Consider the following 16,465-nt stretch of genomic DNA (forward strand, 5'->3'; position numbering starts at 1 on the left):
CCAAAGCCATACAACCTTTCTATGAAAAGGCTTGATTACCACATACGCCATTCGAGTGTTCCATGAGCTTGATCAAATATTGTTGCCTCATGAGAATTGCTATGCTCCCTGACACTAAGGTCATTCACATACACGTTCAACACAAAAGTCCGCAAGGTGTGGTCCAACTGCTTACCATCCCCCTGAAAAAAAAAGCAAGTGAGATTGACTTGCTAGTTCTTCAGTAAAAAAAAAGAGAGATAAAGAAGGGGAGAGGATGGAAGCCAGCCTACCACTAATAGGACATACAACATACACTTGCACATGACCAGTGTACCTAGGGACTTAGTTTCTCAGAGACAGATATTTGACCTTGCAATAAAGGCAACATCGAATGGGCAAGACATCCTTACCCACAAACTCCACATACAACCTTTAGAGGTAGGAGAGAATGCGTGAGATTCCAGAAGATTAACATCTCCTGAGCGATTGAGTGACTTGAGAAGAGTGAGAGACTGCCCTGAAGCTTTTAAGAATTTCTTCAAGTACCGAGAATACAAAAGGTCATACTTCACAACGATTCATTCTGGAGATCAATAGGCGAAGGAGAAGGTACTAGCCACCAGGAATCCAAGGTACGAGGAAAAAGCTCTTAATTGATCTTAGAAATTCTTTGAAAGTTACAACCTTAGACTAACTCGGTTCCCGGGTTCTATTTCAAACTTTTTGCTCGGGACGAGCAAAGTCTAGGTGTGGGGGTGTGTTGGTGGTCGATATCAATGGAGTTTACCGCCAACATTTCTCTAGTTTCATGATTTTCAAAGCTAAAACTAATGCAAACACTAACCACATTCACAAGTTCCACAAGTTTTGTTGTTTATTTATTCACAGGAACAGAGTGTGAGAAAATGGGCCAAAATGGGTGCAAACCTAGGCCGACCGACCTAGCCCAGGCCGGCCGATCTGGCACCTCCACCAACAGTGCCACGTCTTCGATCCAGGGGCAAGGAAACAAACCCACCTTGATCAGGAGTCGTGCATTTGATGGTGGTTTGATCTGAGGACCCAAAAGGCGTCACACAAGGATTGAAGGGCCCACTTGCATGCAAGAAGTCGGTTGATAACCGAAGGGCAACTGTCACCAAACTCAGGAAGCAATCAGGAGCATCCACAAGAAAGGCGGTGCGAGATGGCGCCAACCCCAGGCCGGCCGGCCAGCCCTACCTTGTAGCCTCTGAAGCCCAACTTCATGTGGAAGTTAAGTCAACCGTCATAGTGGCATGGAGTTGAGGCACCTGTCCAAGTACCGACCTTGACGACCTATAAATAGAGCCTCCTACCTCACTTCTAACATGCACCATCTGGAGAGAAGTTGAGATCATTAGTCACTCTACCTTAGTGTAGATTCGGGAGCAAGTGAGGTGAGGGCTGGTGTAAAGCCTAGCTAGGAGGAGCTAGGGTTTTTCTCTTGGTCTCCCTCTATTTTGTATCCACCTCAGGGGAATATTATCAAAGTAAGTTCCTCGTTCTTCTTCAGTATCTCGCTAGTTTATCTCTTTACTTTCAGTACCTAGTTAGTTTATTTATCTTTGATCTGCGGGATCCCTTGTCTGTGTGGCTCAGCAAGCCTGGCCATTTGGGGTTTCTTCTCGTCTTAACGTGAGGCGGAAGTCAGTAACTAGATAGTTTAGGTGTGGTGCTTAGGCTTGATAGTTATCTTGAGTTGTGTTCCACCCCACGGAACAGTGTGTTAGTCGGCAGGTGGTGACAGCCCTGTTCGTCCCTTGTAGTCCACCACGTTCGGGTGTTTTCATAGCAGTAGATCGTTGGCTCAGTTGGACTCCCCTCTCATCCCTTTCCGAAGTCCTTCAGCGTCAGCCGCCGATGCAGATCAAGTTAGTAAACGAGCTAGTTATCTGAGTTTTGAGTAGACTAACTGAAGTCGAGCCTCTTCCCTTTTACCTCTTCTTTCCTGGTGAGTCCGGTTGAATAGTTCTAGGCTTAGTTGTGTTTATCATTTCTTGGATTCGATATCCCAGGTAAACTCCCTGGTGAAAGCTACTTCGGTATCCGTGCGCTTGCGGATTAGTTCATATAGGCTAAGGAGTGCCAACATGCTCCGAGTACTCCTCTCAGGAGGATACTTCGGGAAGTTTACTTACTGCAAGGGCCTGTGAGCCCATTTTTCAGTAGTGCTCCGAGTACTCCTCTCAGAAGGGTACTTCGGGAAGTTCACTTACTGCAAGAGCCGGTGAGCCACTCTCAGGAGGGTACTTCGGGAAGTTCACTTACTGCAAGGGCCTGTGAGACCATCTTTTCGGTAGTGCTCTGAGTACTCCTCTCAGGAGGATACTTGGGAAGTTCACTTACTGCAAGGGCCCATGAGCCCATCTCTTCAGAAGTGCTCTGAGTACTCCTCTCAGGAGGGTACTTCGGGAGGTTCACTTACTGCAAGGGTCCGTGAGCCCATCTCTTCAGTAGTGCTCCAAGTACTCCTCCTAGGAGGGTACTTCGGGAAGTTCACTTGCTGCAAAGGCCCATGAGCACATCTCCCCAGCAGTACTCCTAGCACTCGTTCGTGACAATTACTATGTGAAGCTTGCTGGAAGGGTCCATGCATCCATAAACTCAATGTTACCATCAGCTACTCATCACTGACCGGCACCCGGCAATGTCTCTACATGAAGGACCGAAGCCGGCGACCAGAGGGGGGGTGAATGGGAGCCGATCAAAATTTCTTCCGAAATTCAAACCATCGGCCTATATCCTGAAAATCACCCAAGCCCTCAAGCGTTCTGGCCAAAGTCTGGAATAGCTATGGAAAAGCTAAACCAACACAAAAGGCCTCGAACGAGCGAGCGAAGCCACGTAGCAAATCAGAAGCAAATCAGGAAAACAGCTGATCTGAACAGCCAGGACCGGTCTGACCGGTGCACTGGACCGGTCTGACCGGTCGCGGCTGTTCAAGAGCAAGCAGACCGGTCTGACCGGTCTTGCCTACCGGTCTGACCGGTCTTGCCTACCGGTCTGACCGGTAGCACCTAGAAAACCCCCGAGAAATTGGATTCAAACGGTGAATCTCGAGCAAACGACCACGAAAATCGATGAAACTTGGGGGATTGCTTCGCCCCTATCCCGTGAACATATCCCCAAAAGATCTCGTCCTAAAGATCAAAGAATCTTGAGAATTCGAGGAGAGATTATAAGGGATTGGGGTTTTCTCAAAGCTCAAGAAATCCAATTCAAAAGAGCTCGTGATTTCAGAGGGGATAGGACAGGGCTAGATGCACGAGAATCACAGCTAAGAACTCGTAGCCTCCTCTCAATCAAGTGTGCCAAAAATGAAATCGAAAATCCATTGCACAAGGCACAAAACCAGGGGATTGAATCGAATCAAAAGCCCAGAGGGCACGACGAGGATAGGGCCTCCTTTCCCAAACAAATCCCTTACAAGGTTTCAACAATCCATGGACAAAATCAACTCAAATGAGAGGAACAGAGGGAGGGAGACGCAGGGGCGGTGGCCTGGGGAACAGAACAATTCACGGATGCAATACAAAAGCCGCACTTGACCTAACACAAGTGAAGGGGTATTTATACCCGCGGGACCGGTCAGACCGGTTGGTTAGACCGGTCAGACCGGTGCCAGGGACCGGTCAGACCGGTTGGCCTGCAGCACCCCCTGTACACGATCTCATCCGACGGCCGAGGTTCTTTCTTCGAAATGAAGTCTTCTCCGCGATGCCGCCGTCTTGATGAAGATCCAGTCCGCGGTTTTGGAGGGTCCGCGAAACCCGGGTAGGTGACCGGTTTTGAGAAAACCGCCAAAACCTCACGCGCGGGAAGATTCCCGCCTCCGCACCGTGGCCCTAGACGCCGTTCCCGACTCGGCCTTCTGACGGCCCTAGACGCCGTCCGACGCCCGTCACCTCCTCGCCCGCAGCGAGGCCCTAGACGCCGTCGGCGCCCGTCGCCTCCGTCAGTCCCGAGACCGACGCCCGTGCCTCCACGACTTGGCATCTTCAACCGCCGTCCGCCTCCTTGGTTTTATGGCGCAAACCAAGAAACCCGCCTTCCGTCGCCGCTTGCGCCCTCGATCCAGGAGTGGACGCCACAGCTACCGCCCGGTCCGAGCTCCGGTCCCGGCTGCCCTTCACCGCCGTCCACCGCACGGTCCATCGGCCACAGCACCTCCACGGCAGCTCCCCGTCGACACTCGACGCCCGTGTACCTGCAATCCAAAGACCAAGCGCACGATCACACCGCACGGTTGACAATTCACTCATCACAATCAGGATAGAGTACTCAACATTCCTCAATCTCCCCCTTGATGAGTGAATTGTCAACACACCACCTGAAAGCAGAGAAGTGATAAAAAGAGAAGCAAGAAAGTGAAGAACTCAAGCAAGTGACACAAAGCTCAGAAAGGCAAGAACAGTCACTTACTCAAGCACAGATCGATCCCCTAAGACAAGGGCAACGGCTCGACGCAATCGATCAAAAACCAAAACATGACTCCTCAAAGATAGAGGTAACGCTCGACGCAGTCATGCAAGAAGCAGAAGGAAAACGAGAAAACCAGGAGCCAAAACCAAAGCAGAAACTCCCCAAGCAAAATTTTTCCCTCTCACAAGTGCAACTCTCCCAAAATGATGCACTCACAAAGCCCTGTGCTCAACAAGTTTTTCAAAAATCAAACAAGTCTCCCCATTGTTCGATCACTTCTCTCAAAATTCTCCCCCTTGTTGGCACATGCACACATCAAGGCTACAAAGACCTAGAGCTCCCCCTGAAGCTGAGACTCCCCCTGAACAGATGCTATGTAATGAATGCAATGCAGGAGGTGTAAGTGAAAGCATTCAGGGATACAAAGATATGAGCAACATCTAGTCTCAAGCATGTGTGCATCCATAAACAAGACCTGCATCTAGCTCAACATGGTATATCAAATCAGTCTAGAGCTAGGCAAGTTCAGTTTAGGAGAAATAAAAGCATCACCCATGATCTAGCACTAACAAGAAGGAAATGGAAAGCAGTGCTACTCAAACTCATACAGGTGAGCCAAACCAGCCAAAGATGTTGTTAACATCCATTTTTCCATCAAATTTATAGCAATCAATTCTTAATGCCAATGGTTGAAAGCTTGTCATGCTTTACTTAGCAACGAGGCCAAGCCTATGCCAACAGACAATCAGAAGCTTAAAGCACTCGTTTCAGTCATGCACAGCCTTGTCCGGGTTCTCACAAGTGCAAAGTGAGCCGTCCCGAAAGCTCGATCAGTGCGACAAGCAATCCCACCTGGATCTTTTCAATCCATTTCAAGAATAGTTCAAGTAATTTTATCAGATTTAGATCATTTCAAGTGTGAATTGCTGAACAGAAGGCTATACTAGCATGAATAATATAGCAAAGCACATCAACACGCCCTAACATGCTAGTAGCCAAAGCAGGGTGATCTTGTTTTCATATTTTCAAAACAAAATAGCTTAACTCAGATGATGTCATATACACAGTGGAGCAAGCTATACATGATCAAGTTTATCAACTCACACTAGCAGGCACTAGAAGATCATAACAATATATACAAGAATGCTAGTGCAAGTGAGACAATGCAAAATGCAAAAATGTACAATGCATATGCACAATGCAACTACCAAACCTAGAAAACAAAGAGAAGCAAAACAAAGACCTACCAAGCTAACCAAAACAAAAGTCAGCGATCAAAAGGGGTAACAAATCCCAAGCTCCCCTCGCAAGCGAGCAAAAGTGTCTTGCTCTAGCTTTTTGGTAAGAATATATGCGGTTTGCCTCTCTGAAGGGACATGGATCAGGTCTATGTGTCCTCTCTCATGGTTGTCTCGCAGGAAATGGAATCGGATGTCTATGTGCTTGGTTCTGGAGTGTAGGACAGGGTTCTTTGCAATGCTAATGGCTGACATGTTGTCTACAAAGATGGGAACCCTACCGAAACTCAAGCCATAATCCTGCAAGGTTTGTTTCATCCAAAGTATCTGGGAGCAGCAGCTAGCAGTGGCAACATACTCGGCTTCTGTGGAAGAAAGCGCTACGCTAGCCTGCTTGCGAGAGGACCAAGACACCAAAGATGTACCGAGAAATTAACAAGTGCCGGATGTCGACTTGCGATCCAACCGACACCCACCGAAATCGGCATCAGAAAAGCCCACCAAAACCAGAGAAGAATCCGCAGAATACCAAAGACCAAATTCAGGGGTGAATTTCAGATACCTGAAGATGCGTTTCACCACCTGCCTATGGGAGGTGCGCGGAGAAGCCTGGTAGCGCGCACAAAGGCAGACGCCGAACTGGATGTCCGGTCGCGTTGCCGTCAGGTACAGGAGCGAGCCGATCATGCTCCTGTACTCCTTCTGGTCCACCGCCTCACCGTCCAAGTCCTCATCAAGCGCCGTAGATGTGCTGATCGGAATCGGATGAGGAGACAAGTCACTCATGTTGAACTTCCGCAGCAAGTCTCTAGTGTACTTGGCTTGATGGACAAAAGTGCCCTGAGGAGTTTGCTTGATCTGCAGCCCGAGGAAGAACTGCAACTCACCCATCATGCTCATCTCGAACTCCCTGGACATCTGCTCAGAAAACTTGGAAACAAGAGCGTGAGAAGAGCCACCAAAGATAATATCATCCACGTATATCTGAACCAAAAGGAAATCAGTACCAGATCGCATGAGGAACAAACTTTTATCAACACATCTCATTTTAAAGCCCTGAGCCAGCAAAAAGGTTTTCAATCTATCATACCAAGCTCTAGGTGCCTGTTTCAAACCGTAAAGAGCTTTCTGAAGTTTATAAACACGGTTTGGAAACTTGGGATTTTCGAAACTAGGGGGTTGCTTCACATAAACCTCTTCTTCGATAAAACCATTCAAGAAGGCAGATTTAACATCCATTTGGAAAACCTTAAAACCCTTGGAAGCAGCAAATGCAAGAAAGATTCGAATAGCTTCCAAACGAGCAACAGGGGCAAAAGTTTCCTCAAAATCAATACCCTCTTTTTGGCAAAACCCCTGGGCAACAAGACGAGCCTTGTTTCGAACAACCAAACCATCCTCACCCTGCTTGTTTTTGAAAACCCACTTCGTTCCGATGGGATTACAAGCAGGTGGAGGCTCGACTAAGACCCAAACTTGGTTTCTTTCAAAATTTTCAAGTTCCTCATGCATGGCATTGACCCAATTAGAATCAGAAAGAGCGTGTCCAATATCTTTGGGCTCAAAAGAGGCAACAAAAGCTGAATGAGCAAAGCCAGCGATACTTGTTACCTTGGACCTGGTGACTCGCTCGTTGAGATCACCTAGCATCTGTTGAGGTGGATGGCGACGCTGGATGTGTCGCGGTGCTTCCCGTGTCGAAGTCGCCTCCTCCTCAACCAAAGCTGGTGTCTCCTCAGGTGCAGCTGGTGTAGCCTGAGTCACCTCCTCGAACAGCCCCCGTGAAGTAGACGTAGTCGGATCAGGGCCGTCGTCATCATCCGAGCTCATAGCAGAGATAGCTGGGTCCACAGCACGTGTGGTAGCCTCAGCCTCGCCATCTGCAGCTTCTTCCTCCTCATCTTCAAAGATGGAGGTCCCGAGCTTATCATCTCCTGCAACGTCAAAGACAGAAGAATTGCACGGTGCAGTCTCGTCGAAAGTGACCTCACAAGTCTCTCTGACGATGTTAGTATCAACAATCAGCACACGGTACGCTCTAGAGTGAGAAGCATAACCGAGAAAAATACCGTCAGACGAGCGAGACTCAAACTTATCAAGATTTCCATCTTTCAGCACAAAACACCGGCAACCGAAAATTCTGAGATGGTCAACACGAGGCTGGCGTCCAAACCGCAACTCATAAGAAGTCCTGTGCATGAAAGCACGCAAGAAAATGCGGTTGGACACGTAACAAGCGGTGTAAGCCGCCTCAGCCCAGTATTTGCGAGGAGTTCTATGCTCATCGAGCATCGTCCTCGCCATCTCAACCAGCGTCCGATTCTTCCGCTCTACAACTCCATTCTGCTGTGGAGTGTAGGGAGAAGAATACTGGTGTTCAAGACCTTGATCACTGCAAAAAGCGTCAAAACGAGCGTTTTTGAATTCTGTGCCATTATCACTGTGAATCGCTCGCATGGACTGGGGTAGCTCATTTTTCAACCTCAAGATCAAGTCTCGAACAAACTCAAAAGCCTCATCCTTGGTTCTCATGAAAAAGACCCAAGAATAGCGAGAAAAGTCGTCCACGATCACAAGAACATACCACTTCCCACCAACAGACATCACCCTAGAAGGACCAACTGTGTCCATGTGTAACAACTCTCCAGGGTGAGCGGTCATCACCTGATTAACAGGCGGATGAGAAGCGGCAATCATTTTCCCGTGGCGACACGGATGGCAAACAAGGTTCTTCTCAAACTTCAATTTGGGCAATCCTCGGATCAGGCCATGTGAGATCAGTCTCGACAACAAATCGAAGCTCAAATGTCCTAGTCTCCTATGCCACTTCCACAAATCAGAAGAAGGACCAGCCATCAAGCAATGAGAAGGGCCAAAAGGAGTTCCAGAGAAATCAACCAAGAAAACTCGATCGCGAGGTGTAATCCGGCAAACCAAATCTCCCCTGGAATCCAAAACACACAAACAGCCCTCCTTAAAGCGAACCTCAAACCCCTCATCAAGAAGTTGCGAAACAGAAAGCAAATTGAAGCCAAGATTCGAAACCAAAGCAACTTCTCTCAGGGTAAAGCGATCAGAAACCCGAACAGCGCCAAGTCCACGTACCTTTCCTCTTCCATTATCCCCGAATACAATGTACTCCTTTGAGCGCATCGGGGTGAGGCTGGAGAACCATTTGTCATTTCCGGTCATGTGGCGCGAACAACCGGAGTCCATGATCCACCTATTCTCCAAGCCTCCGACCTGCACATCAGTAGTGAGACAAAGGGTGAGCAAATGTCTCAACACTGGGGTTAGCAAAGTGAGAAGCAAACCAGTGTCGAGCCATTTGCTCTACAGAAGGGTTAGCAAAACCAGACAAAGCGTATCCCCCGTCCCGTCTACCGCGTGACTGACGAACACCACCACGAGGAAAGCGTGGAGCCTCAAAACCTCCTCCAAAGCCTCGGTCTCATGGTCCATAGCCGTACTGAAAACGACCAGGAGCACAGCCGGCAAAGCGACCACCTGCTAGAGCACGGCAACCACCACCGTCTCCCTGACCTCCACCTACACGGCGCGCCCTAGCATCTCGCCTATCACCACGCAGAGAAGGACCATGCACCCGAGCAGAGTACATGTCCGCGTTCCGTCTCTCCTGCTCTCTCCTCACAGCCCACTTCCTCCTGAAGCAAAACTCCTCCAGGTGACCTTCCCTGTCACAGAACTCGCAGTGGTACCTCACCTCACGCTTGGGAGGAGGAGGCCTAGCCTGCGGACGGGAAGGAGCAGCCCTCTTCTTCTGGGCAACCTGGGCTGTGGCAGCAGGGAGCGTGTCGAGGGAGTTCCTCAGCTCATTGGGCTTTGGAACCCAAACCTGCTTCTGTGGAGGTGCTTTCGGTGGTTCTTTAAGCACACCATCCGCGGGGTCAACAAGCGAAGGCTGCGTGCTTGTGCTAGCAGTGTTTCCAGTAGCCTTGCCAATCTTACCATACAACCTGTCAAAGTCTGACTTCGTGTATGTGTAACCGACCCCAAACCCATCACCACGCTTGAACTGCTTGATCATCATGCCTAACTGCGGCTCACTAGCAGAAACCCAACTAAGAATCGCCCTAAGATAGGTATTCTCATTCTCCAGGTTGGCTTTCTCTACCGCAAGATTATCCAAATCAGAGATCAAACTAGGGCAAACAGAGCAGTCAATAGGTGGGCTAGACTCTATGACCTTAGTCTTTCCAAAAGACTTGATCAAAGCGTTCTTCTCCTCTAGCTCCAACCTAAGCGTGGGACAAAGCTTACAAGCACCAAGTAAAACTGGCCTAGACTTCATCCCCTCTAGCTCGCACACAACAGTAGCAAACTTGGACTGCAAAGAAGCTAGATCAGACTTGAAGATAGGACAGTCCTCACATTCAAGCACATCGCTAACAATAGGAGCATCCTTAACCAGTTCTAGTTCATGCTTGGCCTTAGCGAGCTCATGAGACACGTCAGCAAGCGAAATCTTAGCAACATCTAAGTTTGCGACGTTCTCATCATGCTTGGCACGGAGAGCAACAAGATCGTTCATGTGAGATATGCAGCCAGCGCACTCATCCTCACTAGACTTCTCCCTAGCACAAGCCAGCTCAGCCCTAAGCTTTCTACGCTCTCTAGCTGCTTCCTTAAGCAGCCTTTTCTGGTTGTCGAGAGCGGCGTACAACACCCTAACCTCTGTATCGAGCAGGTCAATCATGGAGTTTACCTCTGAATCGCTCTCGGATCCAGGAGAAGAGCCGGAGTGCGTCGGTGTAGCATGTCCACCCGAAGACGCACGAGCACCATTGGCTTCGCCCGCCATGGTGCAGAAGCTCTTGCACCGACCAGCCGCCAAGCAAAGGCCGATGAAGCCGGTGGCTTCCTTGTCCCGCTTCTTCTTCTTCTTGTCGTCGTCGTCGGAGGTCGGTGAAGAAGAGCGGTCGGTGTCGGAGCTCTTGTCGAGGTCGCTGAGCTGCGCCAAGAAGGCCTTCTCCCGCTTCTTGGCCTTGTACTGAAAGCGCTTCTTGAGCGATTCCTTGTCGAAGCGTCCTGCCCGGTCACGACTGCGGTGCTTGCGGCGCCGACGCTCCTTGTTGGAGCCTCCCTCGTTGCGGTCGTGGTGGCGGTAGTAGTCGAAGGAGTTGTTCTGGCCACCGCCGGACTTCTTGGGGCAATCGGCGACGAAGTGGTTCAGATCGCCGCAGTTGTAGCACCTGGGGTTCTTCTTCCTCTGCCTGTTGTGGTAGACGCGCTGGAACTTGCTGATGAGGAGGCACAAGTCGTCGTCGCCCAGCGTCTCCAGCTGCTCATCTGAAACAGAAGGCAAAGAGGCAAGAGAAAAGCCAAGAGCAGAGTTAGCGTTAGAGCTCGATCCACCTGGGCCAGTCACAAGAGCGACGCTCTTGGAAGGAGGGGCACCATTGAGCTTGGCTCGTGTCTGGTTATCCACCTCCGTGGCCTTGAGCTTGCTGAAAAGCTCGTTCACCGTCAGAGTCTCATAACCAGCAGACTCAATGATGGTGTTCACCTTGAGATCCCACACAGAGCGATCAAGTGCGTAAAGCAACTTGAGGGCCTTCTCGTGCTCTGTGTACTCAAGGGCACCAGCAGATCTGTTCGCATTGACCTTGTTCACAATCGACTGAAAACGACTGAACATCAGGTCAATGCTCTCACCCGGCTCCTGTGTGAAGTTCTCGTACTCATGCCGGTGAGTCTCGAACAGTCTGGCCTTCACCTGAGGTGTACCCTCGTGGTAGTTCTCAAGGCACGTCCAAATCTTGTGGGCTTCCTGAAAACCCTGGACGCGTGAGAACTCCGCACGAGAAACGCCAGCGAATAAGGCATTGATAGCCTTGGCATTAGTCTCGTGCTGGGTCACCTGAAGAGGCGTGGTCCGAACAGCCAGCACCTCGTAAAGCTGGTTCGTGGTAATCTCCCAAACATTGGCTCCCATGCTCTGCAGGAAGGCTCTCATGCGAACCTTCCAGTAGGCATAATCCTCGCCGGAAAACACCGGGATCTTACCAAGACTCGCCATGGTCGCCGAGTGGTTTTCGAACCGGTTAAGGTACTGAAAACCTCAACCGAGCTCTAATACCAATTGAAGGACCAAAGCCAGCGACCAGAGGGGGGGTGAATGGGAGCCGATCAAAATTTCTTCCAAAATTCAAACCGTCGGCCTATATCCCGAAAATCACCCAAGCCCTCAAGCGTTCTGGCCAAAGTCTGGAATAGCTATGGAAAAGCTAAACCAACACAAAATGCCTCAAACGAGCGAGAAAAGCCACGCGGCAAATCGGAAGCAAATTGGGAAAACAGCTGATCTGAACAGCCAGGACCGATCTGACCGGTGCACTGGACCGGTCTGACCGGTCGCGGCTGTTCAAGACCAAGCAGACCGGTCTGACCGGTCTTGCCTACCGGTCTGACCGGTAGCACCCAGAAAACCCCCGAGAAATTGGATTCAAACGGTGAATCTCGAGCAAACGACCACGAAAATCGATGAAACTTGGGGGATTGCTTCGCCCCTATCCCGTGAACATATCCCCAAAAGATCTCGTCCTAAAGATCAAAGAATCTTGAGAATTCGAGGAGAGATTATAAGGGATTGGGGTTTTCTCAAAGCTCAAGAAATCCAATTCAAAAGAGCTCGTGATTTCAGAGGGGATAGGACAGGGCTAGATGCACGAGAATCACAGCTAAGAACTCGTAGCCTCCTCTCAATCAAGTGTGCCAAAAATGAAATCGAAAATCCATTGCACAAGGCACAAAACCAGGGGATTGAATCGAATCAAAAGCCCAGAGGGCACGAGGAGGATAGGGCCTCCTTTCCCAAACAAATCCCTTACAAGGTTTCAACAATCCATGGACAAAATCAACTCAAACGAGAGGAACAGAGGGAGGGAGACGCAGGGGCGGCGGCCTGGGGAACAGAACAATTCACGGACGCAATACAAAAGCCGCACTTGACCTAACACAAGTGAAGGGGTATTTATACCCGCGGGACCGGTCAGACCGGTTGGTTAGACCGGTCAGACCGGTGCCAGGGACCGGTCAGACCGGTTGGCCTGCAGCACCCCCTGTACACGATCTCATCCGACGGCCGAGATTCTTTCTTCGAAACGAAGTCTTCTCCGCGATGCCGCCGTCTTGATGAAGATCCGGTCCGTGGTTTTGGAGGGTCCACGAAACCCGGGTAGGTGGCCGGTTTTGAGAAAACCGCCAAAACCTCACGCGCGGGAAGATTCCCGCCTCCGCGCCGTGGCCCTAGACGCCGTTCCCGCCTCGGCCTTCTGACGGCCCTAGACGCCGTCCGACGCCCGTCACCTCCTCGCCCACAGCGAGGCCCTAGACGCCGTCAGCGCCCGTCGCCTCCGTCAGTCCCGAGACCGACGCCCGTGCCTCCACGACTTGGCATCTTCAACCGCCGTCCGCCTCCTTGGTTTTATGGCGCAAACCAAGAAACCCGCCTTCCGTCGCCGCTTGCGCCCTCGATCCAGGAGTGGACGCCACAGCTGCCGCCCGGTCCGAGCTCCGGTCCCGGCTGCCCTTCACCGCCGTCCACCGCACGGTCCATCGGTCACAGCACCTCCACGGCAGCTCCCCGTCGACACTCGACACCCGTGTACCTGCAATCCAAAGACCAAGCGCACGATCACACCGCACGGTTGACAATTCACTCATCACAAGCAGGATAGAGTACTCAACATTCCTCACTACTGCTAAGCAGGGTTGTATGCCCATCCCCGGATGACAGTTCTGACAACTAGCCTACTGAAGGAATGATTCTCTTGGTACCGCTGACTTTCGCCAACACGTTTAAACCAAGCCGCAAAGTTTTCTTGCGCACAGGCCGACTACCTCAAGCTTTCAGCCTACGAGATCCAGGAGGATCGAACGCGCCTAGGCGTTATGACATCACCAGGCCTATAACTACTGTCAAAGTCGTTGCACTTTAGGTAGTTTCGTTCTGAGTAAACGCGTACTTCGAACAAACTTCACATACTTTATACATATTCACATGTTCTTTACACAACCTCTGACCTACTCTTGCTCTAGACTTTCTACAATTTTCTGAGCAACAGGTCTCACTTCCTGGCGGTATGCCTCAAACTGCTCATTAGTACAGTCAGCTGCCGCGCCATCAGCTACTGGACTCAGATCGCTTTGGGGCCAGTAGGACGTTATAAGGCCCAGCACGTGGGTCACGATGTCCTTCGAGCTCTCCACGATGAAGTTGGAGATCTTCTGCGGGGCATCACGCAGGCAACTCTGAAGCTGCTGAGCATTCGTCCTAGCTCCTCCCTCCGGAGGATCTACCATGTCGACGACAACTCTCACGGCTTCCTTATATTTCTCGAGCTCCTTCCGCGTTGCGTGCAGCCCTTCTACGGCGGATTTCAGCTGGTCTGCGTGTTGTTCCTTCAAGGCTTCAACTTCGCCTGCGCGAGGGATGGCGATCAGCTATCTTCGCACTCGCTGCAAATTGGTACTCGGGAATGTTACCTTGGTATTTTTACTCCAAGGATTTCTTCTCCTTCTCGAGATTGGCAATTTCCTGCTTGAGGAGCCAAACTTTCCCGGATCCGCTCGCGCTTCAAAGTGTCGAGCTCGTTATGGAGCTCTACCCTCTCCATGATTTCTTCACTGATCCTACGATCTTTTTCCTGCAACCGGCGCAAGCTGCTTTCGACAAAGCACAGCTTGTTGGATTTCTCTCTTGAGTTATTCGTCAGTTTCTGATTTTATCATAAGAAGGTGAGGTTGCGCGACACACTAATATTCAGAGAATCATCTCTCCAAGACAAGACATACCTGAGAAAATTGGTACAACTCCTTGAACGTGTCTTGGTATTGTTTCAACATGGCATTCGTCAACATGGGATCATCAATAAGCTCTTTTCGCACCATATAATTGGCCGGGTGGACTATGATATCTTCAGTGGCATCGTTGGCACCGCTAGTTCTGCCCTCTTCACTTGGATCCCATTGCGGAGCACCTGGTATTCATTCTATAATGGTCAACTTTGATCCTGGCAAATTACTACTCGTGGAATGAGTTGGAAGGCTAGTTTACCTGACGATTTGTCGGGGGCTGGCTGAGATTTCTCCGGCTCCCTCGGTTCTTCATGCTGGGTAGCAACTTTGAGATTTTGTTCGAGGGTTGTGCTGGTCCCGGCTTCATTGGATTGCTCCATATTACCGCCGGAGGATTTCCTGCATGCATATGGGACTTCCTGATCATGTCCTACCTTGAACCTACTGTAAATGACTAGGATATCTTAAGATACTTACAATATGGATTTCTTAAAGGTGACTTTTTTTCACCTTGAGGTATCTCGGCATCGCGGCCGCGCCAAGCAAAACAGTGGATGCCGCTTCACCAGTACTGGGTTGTGCCTGCTCAAGTAGGTCAGATGTCGTTGGTGGCAAGGCCTTCAGAGCAGTAGCGGGCGGCACAGCATCTTCAAAATTATTCATCGGGTCCACCACGACGATGGATACTTCCCGCACGCCAGTAGTATCATCCCCGAGAACTTCTTTGCCCTTAGTCTTTGAATGCTTGGGCTCGAAAGGACTCTTACAGATGACCCACGATAACTCATATAAGATTCATTGGCAGTTACCTTGGACAAAGTACTCGGAACAGAACATACCTGGGTTTATCGTCGTCCTCAACACTCGGAGGGACGACGGCTTTGCATTTTCGACTACCTACTCGGGGCCCCTTCGGGTGGTCCAGTAAGGGAGAGACCCCATGTGAACTCGTGTCATCTCGGAGGGTGCTTGCCTTCTTGCCTTTCAATACATCCGCCAAGGGGCGGCTATCATCAGCATCATCTTCCTCCTTGCTCACTTCGTGGTCTGGCCGATAGGGTCGAGGGGTTTGATGAGCTGAGGGCACCAAGTGCCTGGGACGGCTGACTTCTGGCAGCAGCGGCATGCTGCGGTACACGTTAATGTCATCCTGCAGCACAAGACAAAGAGTTGTTATTTCAACGACAATTCAAGAAACATACAAGTACAGACTGTTCAATACTTACTCTCACCTGATTGGGTGGATTTCTGACGTGGAACATCTTTGGCACTTGCGGTACCTTGTCGATGCCCATAAGTACTCATCTGACTCCCTGCAGAGCTTCACTTTCGTAGATTCGCTCTCGAGATAGCCTTGATGGGTCCTTGATGTCAAGGTACTCGAATCTGAACCTTTCTCGCTTTTGTAGTGGCTGGATTCGGTGACCGATCCAAAAATATACAATTGATGCTCTGGTGACCCCTTTGCCCATAAGCTTGGCGATTTTCTCTACAGCTCGTCGACCTGGGTGCTGTTACCAGGAATTGAAGTCCATTCTGATGAAAGCTTGGGGGCTCCGGTGGTCCTCTCGGGTAGAGACAGCGGGTGGTTCCCAACGTAGAACCAGCGATCCCTCCAGCTGGTAGAATTGGGTTGCGGTTCATACGGGATGTACTTCTCTTCCATTCCTAGTCTGAGTTCTAGAACAGCCCCTCCAATCTCCGCTATATTGCTACTTGAGGGTTCTGGTCTGACATAGAAAAGACTGCAGAACAGATTGAAATGTGGTTCTATGCCGAGAAAGGCCTTGCATAGATGGACAAAGATGGCAATATGGAGAACGGAATTAGGGTCGAGATGGTGGAGTTGAAGGCTGTTGTGGTAGAGGAGACCGCGAAAGAAATCACTAGTCGGGACGGCTAATCCACGCTCGACAAAGGATTGGAACAAGACTATCTCGGCTACATCTTCGTATGGCCTTAAGTCATTGGTTGCAAAACGC

Source organism: Panicum virgatum, chromosome 8K, assembly GCF_016808335.1.
Source record: "Panicum virgatum strain AP13 chromosome 8K, P.virgatum_v5, whole genome shotgun sequence".
NCBI lineage: Eukaryota > Viridiplantae > Streptophyta > Magnoliopsida > Poales > Poaceae > Panicum > Panicum virgatum.